This window comes from Podarcis pityusensis (assembly GCF_964106645.2).
Source record: "Podarcis pityusensis genome assembly, chromosome: 11".
In the NCBI taxonomy this organism is placed as follows: Eukaryota; Metazoa; Chordata; class Lepidosauria; order Squamata; family Lacertidae; genus Podarcis; species Podarcis pityusensis.
In genome coordinates this window covers 52193776-52205831 of record NC_138036.1, presented here as the reverse complement: position 1 = coordinate 52205831, position 12056 = coordinate 52193776, and the positions used below count along the sequence as shown (strand labels likewise).

The 12056-nt window shown below is 44.1% G+C and overlaps 1 long non-coding RNA gene across 1 annotated transcript; it reads left to right on the top strand.

The window, feature by feature from the left end:
• Window positions 1-338: 338 nt before the first annotated feature.
• On the top strand, window positions 339-12053 carry LOC308457914. The gene is made up of 4 exons (XR_013977134.1): window positions 339-739; window positions 10967-11066; window positions 11572-11744; window positions 11927-12053. It is a non-coding gene; the product is annotated as an uncharacterized lncRNA (long non-coding RNA).
• The last annotated feature ends 3 nt before the right edge of the window (window positions 12054-12056 follow it).

The window sequence follows — 12056 nt, the reverse complement described above, 5'->3', positions numbered from 1 at the left end:
CTGGCGTGCTTCCAAAATGCTAGGTTGGCAGGAACTGGGACAGAGCAACGGGAGCTCACTCCATTGTGGGTATTCAAACCGCTGATCTTCTGATCAGCAAGCCAAGAGGCTCAGTGGTTTAGACCACAGCTCCACCTGTGTCCTGAATAAACAAGCACACAATCACTGATAGGCCCACCTGCCATTGTGAGGCTCAAAGCAATGAAGTTGATGCTTCCTCAGCTGTTGCCATTGGCTGTGGGTTTCTTGTGATGTCACAAAGCCCTTGGCAACTGAGTGGATATAAAGGCAGGCCAAGGGGAAAGCCCTTTTCTGTTTCCAGCAGGACACACCTGGCAATGGATGTGACATTCAGCACTGCCCAAGTTTCTTCCTCTTGGGGGAAGCAAAGTGGTGAATGTAAGGAGGCAATCCTCTGGCAGTGGGATGCTAGGGAGCGATAATAAGGCACGTTTGCTTGCTTGAAGGCTGCTGGTATCTATGGTTGGAAGCTGGTGGACGTCTCATGATGGACCTAAGAGAAGCTGGCAGATGTTGGTAGATGGAAGTCAGTGGTTTTTGGATTCAGAAGTCAGTGGAGGCTACAAGGCTAAAGCAGACTGATGTTTGTGGATGTTGGCTGATGGAAGGTCACCTGTGGAAGACAGTCAACAGAAGCCAGTAGATATTTGTGGATTGCAGCCAGGGCACAAACGTGAATGGTTGTCATGTTTTTGGATGTCGGCTGGAATATGTTTATGTGAGTACATGGGAGGTTTCAAATGGGGTTGAGGCAAAATGGTGTTTGCATGTGCACAAATGTGATTTGTGGAAGGTAGATATTCATAAATAGATGGAACCCGTGGGATGGGGGATATTGGTTTCATGGAATCAGAGAATCAGGGAATCGAGTTTGGGAGGGACCATGAGGGTCATCTAGCCCAACCCCTTACAATGCAGGAATCTTTTGCCAAAAGTGGGGCTCAAACCCACTGGCATGCTTCTGAACTGCTAGGTTGGCAGGAGCTGGGACAGAGCAACGGGAGCTCACCCTGTCACGGGGATTCAAACTGCAATTGGCAAGCCCAAGAGGCTCAGGGGTGTGACTCAGCACCACCTGCATCCCTTGTGTAATGCTTCAAAGGTTAAGAAAAGGCTTTACTTTGTGGCCTGCATTCTGTATAAACCCTGTCTAATACTTTAAAAACAACAACCAGGTGATGTAGGAATAGTTTTTGGTTTGTACATGTCTGGCAGAAACCAAATAAGAATAAATTATTCAAATGTTCCAAAAGTTGATACATGAAAGGAAGTAATTCTGGGGGGAAAGCAGCAGAAACCTGAAGCAAGGGTGACTTTAGGGAAAATTAGACGGGGAGAGCCAAGTGGTGGTGAAGACTATTATTGTGGGAGAAGGAATTCCACTGTTTATGGATACTTTATCAAATTCAGGAGAATGCTGTTGGTAAGGTAGATGATGTTGAAACTAAGCTGGCCTGGGTGAGGCTAGTACCTGGTTGGGACACAGGTGAGATATAAATGTAGTAAATAAACTAAGGGATGCAGGTGGCGCTGTGGGTTAAACCACAGAGCCTAGGACTTGTCGATCAGAAGGTTGATGGTTCGAATCCCTGCGATGGGATGAGCTCCCGTTGCTCGGTCCCTGCTCCTGCTAACCTAGCAGTTTGAAAGCACGTCAGAGTGCAAGTAGATAAATAGGTACTGCTCTGGCGGAAAGGTAAACGGTGTTTCCGTGCGCTGCTCTGGTTCGCTAGAAGCGGCTTAGTCATGCTGGCCACATGACCTGGAAGCTGTACGCCAGCTCCCTCGGCCAATAAAGCGAGATGAGCGCCGCAACCCCAGAGTCGGCCACGACTGGACCTAATGGTCAGGGGTCCCTTTAAATAAACTAAAAATATATATTACCTTCTCAATAAAGCTGGATATGGCTGCTGTTGGGAGACCTAACATATCTGCCTACAATTCTCTTTGGCTCAAGAAACTTTGACAACTCCTCTCCTCGCATCCAATAGCCATGACAGCTGAGCCCCTTTATGTCATCTTTAACCCGACAAGAGCAAGAAAATGTTCTTTGGCATACAGCACACCATATAGGAAAACTCACACATATCTTTTTATTTCCAAGCAGCTGCACCACATTGACAGCCTTGGATTTCTGTTCTTTATGGTGTTTAATTGCTTTTGTTCCTGCCAGTCTCCGTTCTGTCTATATCACGCCTGTAGTGTTCTGCAAGTGGTTTCAATTTTAAAAAGTAAAGGGAGTTCTCACATTTTGCTTACGCTAATTGACACCAACTAGAACAGTATTATTTCCCAGAAGATCTTCCTTAAAACTCTCCAGTTAGTCTGCAAACACTGGCGAAAAAGGGAGCATGTTTTCCGAAGTCTATTTTATCTAAGAGACGCTGTTCTTCCCTTGATACTCCTTCAGTCAAAATGTACTTCTTGAGCTTTAAATGAATTTTGGGGCATACATGGAGATCTCTTCATTGCCATTTATAGGCAAAGGCTAGAACCACACGAAAAGCAAACGGTTTCTAAGCCCTCCCACAAATCACTACGATTGGAGGGCTGATCCGCATGATACATTTAAGACACACCCACTTCACATTGGGAGCACATCCCAAACAATCCCAGAAACTGATATTTCCCTTCGCAGAGCACTAGTTCCAAACACCTTCAACAAGCGACAGTTTTCAGGATTCTTTGGGCGAAGTCATGTGATCTGTGATGTGGTCAAGATGATACTTCAAAGCAACTGATGGTTTCAGTTTATGACCCAAATCGTGTTTGGCCACAAGTGTCTAAATTCCCCTATAGCCAATGTTTAATCTGCATTTCATCATTTTTCTCACAAAAGTTATTGTATCGGTCTTTGACTTGGCAGAGTTGGCAGCTTGCACTTAACGCATGTTTCTCTGTGCTGAATGGCTAGTTTTTGAAAACAAGCCTTTACTGGCTTTGTGTTATTATTGAGGTCTTGTGAGAGTGTGCAGGCTGCCAACAGAGTTTGCAAATTGAGTAATTCTGTAGTTTCATAAAGAATATCGCTGCATAGTGCAATCCGCCAGCAATCCATCTGCTTACAAATGAACTTTGTACTGCATTTGTGCAGAAACAGAATGTGTGCATGACCCGAGGAGGCAAAATGCCATGCTTTTATTGCTCTTGTTGGGAGCTGGGAATGTTTGTGTTTGCTTTAGAGCTTGTTGAGTTTAATTCTTTGAAGGCTGACAGATGTGTCTCCAGTCTCAGGATAGAACCATAATGTTGGAAGCTCAGGGGGGCCTGCGAGGACATGAGACCACGAGGGCATGCCATGAGCGCATGCAGTGAAAGAGTCACGCTGATGCCGCTAAGTTTGCTTCTGATAAGCGGTGGGATAGGAGACTCTCTGAGAACCAGACATATGCTGCCTAAAGTTTCACTGTGTAAGAAAGGAGAGGTATAAGTATTTTCCTAGACTCACAGAGTTGTAGAGTTGGCAGGGACCCCAAGTATCACCTAGTCCAAGCCCTTGCAATGCAGGAATTTTCATTATTACTGATTCCTCTGCTTCCTGACTTATGCTATACAGTGGTACCTTGGTTCTCAAATGCCTTAGTACTCAAACAACTTGGAACCCAAACATTGCAAACCCAGAAGTAAGTGTTCCGGTTTGCGGACCTTTTTCAGAAGCCGAATGTGCTCTGTTTTGAGTGTTACACTTCCAATTTGAGTGTTACGCTGAGGTCTGGTTTTGCTATTTATTTTGCGTTTTTGCGGTTCTTTTTGTTTTGTTTCTGTGACTCTGTGGAACCCAGTTCAGCTACTGATTGATTGATTGGTGGTGTGACTGCAGTACATTGTTTATTGTACATTGTTTATGGATCAATGGTCTCGTTAGATAGTAAAATTCATGTCAAATTGCTATTTTCAGTTTTTTTAAAAAAAGTCTGGAACGGATTAATTTATTTTGCATTGCTTTCTATGGGAAAGTGCATCTTGGTTTTGGAACACTTTGGTTTTGGAATGGACTTCCAGAACGGATTAAGTTTGAGAACCAAGGTACCACTGTATGTTTGTTTATTCATAGAATCATAGAACTGTAGAGTTGGAAGGGATCCCTGCAATGCAGGAATCTCAATTTTATTACATTTCTGTCCAAGGATCACAGAGCGGTTTACAATAGAAAAATACAAAAATGTACAACATAGTAACAAACAAAAGCAATACATCCCACCCCCCAGTATTATTTATGTTGGCATAATTTGGATTTGGGAAGTCAGAAAATTCCATTGGGGGGAAAAAATCCCACAATTGGCATATTTGTCTAAGGTCAGCAATGGAAATCCATGCAAGCAGAGATAAGCAGCGTTTGCTACAATTGTTTATTATTATTATTATTATTATTTTTTAGTCAACAAATGTTGGATTTAAAATTGCAGAATTTTTCTGCAGTCTTTTTTTTAAAAAAACCATTTCCCTTCCCCTGAAACACATTGAAATATTTATGTGGTTAATCACGTAAGTTTCGGCCATGGCGGGATCACAAGGTGAATCACTAATTTTTTAGCAGAAGCTGAACTGCAGGGGAATGGAAACACTGATGATTGGGATGAACCTAGAGTGGGAAAGAAGTTAATGCCAGCTTACATTCCTTAGGCTACTTGATATGGAGTCTTCTAGACCAAGACTGTCTCCACTGACTAGGAGAGGTTCTTCAAGGGCTCAGGCAGCCATGTACTTGAGACCCTTTGAAAATGGAGGCACTGGGGACTGAACCCTGGAACTTCTGAATGCAAACAATGTACTCTGCTGTTTAGTTATGGTCCCTCCTCTGTACAAAAAAAACTTCTATTGTCCTGGGAGAAGGATAGGAGGAGAAGCCACATATTGATAGGAGGAGAAGCCACAGTGACAACATCTCCACCTTTGTTTGCAGACCGATGAAAGGAACAAGTAGAATCTCTCAATTTTAATTATCGTTATCATAGTTTGGAGATGGGCAGATATGCCAATTTTGGTTTCTCTCCCTTTTTCATTTCCCTCCAATCTTAAGTTCAGGTTGCCACATTTCTGCATCAGTTTAAAACACTTTTGTGCCTATTTCTCTGCAGCTATCCATTTTTGTATGCAATGTACCTGCTATAACATTACACACCTTTAGGCGCCAGGCAAAAGCATTCCTTTTTAACCAGGCCTTTGATTGATACGATTTACATCCTATGCCCTTTTAAAATGTGTTTTTCAGGAGGGGGGGCTATTGAGTTGCTTTTATTTTTATTATGTATTTTGTGGTTTTATACAGTGGTACCTCGGGTTAAGTACTTAATTTGTTCCGGAGGTCCGTACTTAACCTGAAACTGTTCTTAACCTGAAGCACCACTTTAGCTAATGGGGCCTCCTGCTGCTGCCGTGCCGCCGGAGCACAATTTATGTTCTCATCCTGAAGCAAAGTTCTTAATCTGAAGCACTATTTCTGGGTTAGCGGAGTCTGTAACCTGAAGCGTATGTAACTGAAGCGTATGTAACCCGAGGTACCACTGTATTTTGATTTTATTCTGTGAGCTGTCCTGAGACCCCCGGGTATAGGGCGGTATATAAATTCTAATAATAATAATAATAATAATAATAATAATAATAATAATAATAATATTTTTGTGAGCAATTTCTCTGAATATAATTCACTCATATATGCATTTCTACAAGACATGTCTCTTAATGTCCATCATTTCGTGCATCATTTAGATTAAATGTTCTTTGAGGTCCCTACCCATCCCTACGATTGCTTTTCGGAAGCATTGGACTTGTTCCTCCATGTGGAAAGGAAATATGAAAATAGCAGCAACGAGGTTGTCCAAAATGTGAATAATCATTTCAAGGGCAGTTTCTGAAAAGGAAAACAAAAACAACATTCCAAAGGCTTATACATTTCAATCCACGTGGAAGGGGGAATTCCTGTGTCCTGTTTCCCCTCACACACTCTTGAGAATTTCTGAAAGGCAGTATTGAGTTGCATCAGAGCTGTTGCCTTATGCAACATAATGTAAAGCAAAGTAATTCGTTCAGACTGACGTAACCAGAATGACTACACAAGCAGGCAATACAGCTCACGGAGGCTGATGTAATAAGAAGGAGTGCTCCAGAAATGTGGATGAAAGGAAGGGCACGCCTGTCACAAAACAAAGGAATCCTCTCCCCCGTCCCTCCCCTTCCGAGATCATCTGCTAGAAAAAGTAAAATATGCAAATACGGCAATAGCTGAGTTTTAGCTCAGCCAGCTGAAACTGGTGCAGAGAAAGTGAGCAACTGAAAGGACTCTCAGAAGGACGTCTAGTTGCTGCTGGGCTATCAGTCTAATCACGGAACTGGTGATCAGGAGGCTATAAAACTGAACTTTAAAAAACCCTACAGAGTTATGTGAACTTTGGCCACAGACAACTGAGCACTAGCTGTTTTGATCCTGCATGTCCACCAGTATGACTTGTATGTACGGAACAGTGTTCACCTTTCTGTATTATTGGGCATGTTGGATACAAAAATATTTCAAGGCGCAAATCAAGCCCAGTGCAGACCACCATTTCTGCCATGTCTGTTGGTTGGCTATGTCAGACTCTCCAAGTCGTGTCCCTATGTTCCAGGGACATTCCCGGATTTACAGAAGCCATCCCGGTTTCTGATTTGATCCTAGAATGTCCTGCTTTTTCTTAGGACGTCCCTATTTTCAAAGGAGAAATGTTGGAGTTATGTGACCCCTGAGCCAAGGAGCTAAGTAACTATACAACCTTTAGAAAATGGGGAAGTTTTTAAAAAAATGTTTATGATTTGATACATGTTGAAGGCCGCCCAGTGTGGCTGGGGCAACCCAGTCAGATGGGCAGGATATAAATATAGTTATCATCATCATCATCATCATCATCATCATCATCATCATCAAATAGGACATCCCTATTTTCACCAGAGAAATGTTGGAGGGTTTGCTATTTAGCAACATGCACCATTTATTCTGTGGATTGGGCAAGGCTTTGATGATGATAATAATACAGTGAATTATTCCAGCATTCAGTTGCTTGTTTCTATAAAGAGTATGCAGTGTCAAAGTAGGGAGGAAGCATGCCTGGCTAAAGGAGGCAGTGGGAGGTAGAAGATGAAGACCCCTCTCCTCACTCATGTTATACGGTTTGGCTTTGACTTTGTGCCAAATATTCTCTCTGTGCCTCTCTTAACTTACAACCCTAATACTGTGCCTATGGAGATCTTAAAATATTATTGTGGGTACTATTGCCAATCGTGAATCACACAGGCTTTTCTCAAGGCTAGCCAAAGTTCAAGCTATATATTTAGCCTCCTTTCTATGGGAATCACTACCATTTCCAGGACTGCATAAAATATAAAATAAGCAGATTTACCGTTCCTGCAGAATGCATTAAGAACTCTACTGACTGAGTATGGCTGCCAAAACATACCTGCTGACTCAGATATTCTGTCATGTTCTACAGCATGCAAGTATATGTATATATATATACGGCAGAATTGCACCCCAGATAAAATAGAAATATAACTGTTGAACTGTATGGTGGGTTTGCCCTTCTTATCTTGTCTGTAAAAGCCTCTCCTCCTTACAGAGGGGAGGAGTTGTGAGCAGGAACCGTTTCCTGGATTGGCAGGGGGCGTTCCAGCCTCTGCCCAGCTGCCTGGCTGCCGCGCCACGCCCCCAGGTAGCCAACCAATCAGGTGGAGGCTTGGGGGCGGGGTTTAGCTGCTTAAACGCAGCCACGGCAGCACTTCCCTTTCATTCTGCTGCTGGTTTCTCTTTTGGCTTGGGTGACGGTTAGGCATTGGAATATGTTTGTGTATTGGAGGGCAGGGTGTGGCCATCGGATACCCCTCCACTTTATGGGTATTCCGGTAAAGGAATCCGGCGGTCATGGATCCTGTCTGATGCCCTTGCTGGTGGCTAGGGTCATGGCACAACCCCCGGTGACATCAGGAGGAGCTTTCAGTTGTACAGTGGTACCTCAGGTTAAGTACTTAATTGGTTCCGGAGGTCCGTACTTAACCTGAAACTGTTCTTAAGCTGAAGCACCACTTTAGCGAATGGGCTAAAATGGGGAGGCCCCATTAGCTAAAGTGGTACCTCAGGTTCAGAACAGTTTCAGGTTAAGAACGGACCTCCAGAACAAATTAAGTTTGTAACCGGAGGTACCACTGTATTTCTCTTCCCTAGGATGCTGTGAATTTTCACAATTGCCATGAGAACTTCTTCATGAAAACAAAGCTCATTTTGCTAGCCCAGTGGTTCTACTATCAATGGACTATGGGGTACAAATCCAGGATCTTGCAACCCAAAGGAAGACCCTCACATCCAGTGACCATGTCATATCAGCAGTACAGTGGTACCTCGGGTTAAGAACCTAATTCATTCTGGAGGTCCGTTCTTAACCTGAAACTGTTCTTAACCTGAGGTACCACTTTAGCTAATGGGGCCTCCCGCTGCCGCCACACCGCCACCACATGATTTCTGTTCTCATCCTGAAGCAAAGTTCTTAACCCAAGGTAATATTTCTGGGTTAGCAGAGTCTGTAACCTGAAGCGTAAGTAACCTGAAGCGTATGTAACCTGAGGTACCACTGTATTTGCATCAACAGGCTCCTCCCACTGGTGGTTAACCCTTGTTAGACTCACCCCTCCCTGAGGGGGTGGAATCACGCTCTGTTGTTTTATCCAGTGCCTATGCCAATACCTCCCACATGCTGTAATCAATAAAGTTGTGGCCTTTTTTAGCCCATTAACCTAATATACTGTTTCCATGTGTCTTTCTTATCCCCAAGTGGGTGGCGGGTCCTTGAATCACAAATCTACTCATTTGGAGAAAACTGTTGTGGACACCATAAGCAACTTCACAGAAGAAAAACTGGTGATGCTCAGAAACACCACCTTCAAAACAGGCACCCCCCCCCCCCAAAAAATCCATTCAGAACAGAGGGGGAAATCAGACAGCACCCCACAAAAACCCCACAAAAACCGGCAAACCTACAAAATCAAAAGCCCCCCCCCAATTCATTTGAAATTGGGAGACATGGGGGAAACCACGTTGGGGACCCCAGGGCTAAGGGAAGAGTTAGTGAGCCAATAGGATGCTGACAAATAATAAATAATATTCTGTTTTTTACCTCTATCTGTCTATCTGATGCTTCAGTTGAGATTCCTGCCTTGCAGGGGGTGGGACTAGATGATCCTTGGCGTTCCTCCCAACTCTGCGATTCTATGATTCTATGTACAGTGGTACCTCAGGTTAAGTACTTAATTCGTTCCAGAGGTCCGTTCTTAACCTGAAACTGTTCTTAACCTGAAGCACCACTTTAGCTAATGGCACCTCCTGCGGCTGCCGCGCCGCCGCCGCACAATTTCTGTTCTTACCCTGAAGCAAAGTTCTTAACCCGAGGTACTATTTCTGGGTTAGCGAAGTCTGTAACCTAAAGCGTCTGTAACCCGAGGTACCACTGTACACATGTGTACATAACACAAGAAGATGGGGAAAATAACCAGAAAATAACAGATGAAAAGCAGACACAAGGGAAACAACAGAGGAAAAGGAGAGAGCCAAGAGTAAACAAGGAAGCAATATTGAATCGTTTCACTTACATCAGCTTATTGCAGAAGACAGGGCATTCGTTCTGCAACTTGTGACCCTAGACTTGGGATCCAGCACAAGAAAACCAAAGCAAGCCCCAAGGGTTTGCTGACCATAGTGTTCTTCTGAAACCAAGTCATTTCACTAGAACAACTTGTCCCTTCTATTCATGGCGCATCCACGTAATGGTGATGGACTCTCTCCATCATCTCTCCACCCTTCTCCCTTCAAATGAGAATACCTGTACAGGCGAGTAGTTTGGTCAGAACAGCAGCACTGAAGATGGAAGTTGCCCAACACCATTTTGCTCACCAGAATTGTCCCCCAGGCTGCTGTTTGCCCCACAGGTATTTAACTTCCCTGCAGCCCCCGACTGAACAAATAGTAGCCTGCCATTTTGATCGTGAAAAATGACATGGGAGAAAGCGTTTTAAAAAGATCCTCTCCTGCAAACTGCTCTGACTATTTCATTAAATTTAATCTATTCGACCACTGATATCCCATGCAACATGCAGTTCAGCCCTCCCACCCGCTGAATATACAAAACTACAGCCAATATACAGTACAGTGGTACTTCGGGTTAAGAACTTAATTCGTTCTGGAGGTCTGTTCTCAGTGGCGTAGCGTGGGGGGTGCAGGGGGGGCCGGCTGCACCGGGCACAACATCTGGGGGGGGGGCGCGCTCGCACTTGCAGCTCTCTGCCCCTACCTGGCTCACTCACTCACTCTCACTGCAGTGCTGGCTGTGCGAATCCGATCCGAGCCGCTGGGTTGCCGCCCACTGTGGAGGGGGTGGGTGCCAGGCGTGCGGTGCGGAGAGAGAGCGAGGGACTATCTGGGGGAGGGGCAGTGCAGCGGCCGCCCAGCGCAGCGCTGAGCGTGGGAGAGAACCACACCAGACCAGACCAGGTAGCAGCAAGAAGAAGCTGGCAGCGGCGGCAGGTTAGGGGTTAGGGGGCGCAAATTACTTGCCTTGCCCCAGGTTAGGGGGCGCAAATTACTTGCCTTGCCCTGGGTTAGGGGGCGCAAATTACTTGCCTTGCCCCGGGTGCTGACAACCCACGCTACGCCGCTGTCTGTTCTTAAAGTGAAACTGTTCTTAACCTGAAGCACCACTTTAGCTAATGGGGCCTTCCACTGTCACTGTGTCGCCGCTGCACAATTTCTGTTCTCATCCTGAAGTAAAGTTCTTAACCTGAGGTAATATTTCTGGGTTAGTGGAGTCTGTAACCTGAAGCGTATGTAACCCAGGGTACCACTGTATAAATATACTGAAAGCTGCTGCCTGGAGAACTTTGGTTAGTGCGGGGGGGGGGGGGGGCAGAGATAAATAACTTTCTTTTGTTCCAGTTTTTAGGATACTGTTCTGGCGGCTACTGATAAATCCATCCAAATGGAAAAACATCATGTTTGCTCCCATTCCTGGTTCCCCCGAGTTAAATGCTGGAAGGTTTGCTGGAAGAATGGCAGATGAAGGTGATTGACTACATGGAATTGGCGGAAATGACTGGCAGAATCCGAGACCAGGGAGAAGAGTCGGTGAAAGAAGACTGGAAGAAATTTAAAGACTATTTACAGAAATATTGTAAAATTAAGGAATCTTAGAAGGATGTTGGATAGAAACTAAGAGGTTTTTAGCTGTAATGCTTTAAGAGATATGAAAAAAGGTTTACAATTGGGTAAAAGTTTAATGGTAAGGATTTGCTGAACTAACAAACTGAACTGGAATACAAAAAAGGGAGGTATGAGGAGGTCTGGGGAAATAAGTGTAGGGAAGATAGGTTTGGAAAATTAATGTCTTTTTAACTGTTTTATTTTGTATGTTTCCTTTTTATTCTTTACTTTTTTGTTATATTTTAAAAACTTTACTCTTTTTTCTGTATTTTGTATTTTTTGTATTTTTTGAAACTTTAATAAATATCATTTAAAAAAAATAAATAAATAAATGCTGGAAGGTTTACACCAGGCATGTCTAAAGTCCGTCTTTGGGGCCTAATCTGGCCTGCTCAACAACTTCAATCCTAAAAAAAGAAAGCTCAACAACTTTGGCTGGCAGTTTGGTGTTGACCCCCACGCCCCTTCCCTTCATCAAAACTGGCCCTCTTTGAAAAAAGTTTGGACACCACAGGTATACACTATATTACGGCAAGGGAATCGTAGCTTGTTACCTTGCCCAGAATGAATTATTTCCATTTGATTTGTATGGAGTTGAATTTTGTACGGAGTAGCTACTTTAGCATGATTTGTATGGAGTCCAATTTTCAAATGAAGGGGGAAAAATAATCACCTGGGCATAATTTTCTCCTACAGGATATCGGTCGCAAACCTTGGGACAGATGACTTCATGGTCAGTCATGTGCCTTGTGTCAAGAGGCACAGCGATGCATTTGTTCCTGCTTGCTCCTGTCCAAAGATCATATCCCTTTTCCAAGGCAGCATG